This window comes from Sceloporus undulatus, chromosome 2 (assembly GCF_019175285.1).
Source record: "Sceloporus undulatus isolate JIND9_A2432 ecotype Alabama chromosome 2, SceUnd_v1.1, whole genome shotgun sequence".
Classification (NCBI taxonomy): Eukaryota; Metazoa; Chordata; class Lepidosauria; order Squamata; family Phrynosomatidae; genus Sceloporus; species Sceloporus undulatus.
The window spans coordinates 14008539-14009781 of NC_056523.1; positions in this window are offsets into that span (position 1 = coordinate 14008539).

Below are 1243 nucleotides of genomic sequence, written 5' to 3' on the forward strand. Positions count from 1 at the left end.
GCTATGGAAATTGGCACTGTAGTTTTGTGAGGCATTGAGTCTCTCTACCGGAGAGCCTGGTGCCTCAGCAAACTCCTCCTTATATTATTATATTATTATTATTATTTTGCAGTGCCTTGTTTCTCTTTATTGTTATTATTATTATCTAGAAATTATTATGCAGCCTCCGTTTCTTGAAGTCGTACCGAAAGGCAAAAAGAGCAAAATTGCAGCGCAGCATCATAGGAAATGTCGGACCTTTAGGTTTGAGGCATGGGTTTGGCAACCCCGGACCACGGGGGCCTGATGCCCCCCGCAGAGGAGGCAGGCCCGGCCCTTATGCCCGGTTCCTGCCGCCGCCGCCTCCTCTCCCCAGGCCGCGCAGCCTCCTCCTCCTCCTCCTCCACCAGTGGGGGAGGAAGAGGAGGGAGGGCCACTCGGCCTAGGGCAGGGAGGCAAAGGGGAAGGCCCGCGTGCCCTCCCTGCCTCCCACGCTGCCCACTCCTTCTCCTCTGCCTCCTTCGCCCCGCCCCCCGGCCGCGCAGGGAAGAGGAGGAAGGCAACGGGGGGGGGAAGGCCCCGCGCCGCCTCCCTGCTCCCCGCACGGCCTTCCCGGGCAACCTGCCTCTGCTGCGCTGCCTCCCCCGCGCACCCACTCCTTCTCCTCTGCCTCCTCCGCCCTGCCCCCAGCTGCGTGGCGCATGAGGCGGGGGGAAGAGGAGGAAGAGAAGGTGGGGGCCGCAGAACAGACGGAGGAAGAGGAGGTGGGGGCAAGCAGGGAGGCGGAAGAGGAGGTGCGGGGGCAGCCGGAAGAGGCAAGAGGATTTGGGGGCCAAGCGGCTCAGGAGAGGAGGACGAGGAGGTGGGGGGGCAGCAGAGAGAAGAGGAAGCAACGGAGGTGGGGGCAGCCGGACGGAGGACGAGGAGGCTGGGGGCCGCAGGAGGAGCAGGAGGAGGATGGTGGTGAGTGGCAGCGGCCTCAAGGTTTTTTAATATTTTCTTTTGTGTACTTTTAATGCTTAATAAGTCTCCATTGCTTTGACAATGATAGCCTGTGATGATGATGATGCTGGATGATGATTGATGATGTATGAGTCAGCTTCAGCGCGATGCACACACTGTTTCTGAAGCCGAGAGAGTGTGACTTTCCCAACGTGGTCTTTCTGTTGTTTTTGGTTCTTTAAGTGATATGTATCCACCAGCCCTGAGGCATGTCCACTGCTAAATTGGCTGTGATTTTTACCAACCTCATGCGCAGGAAAGA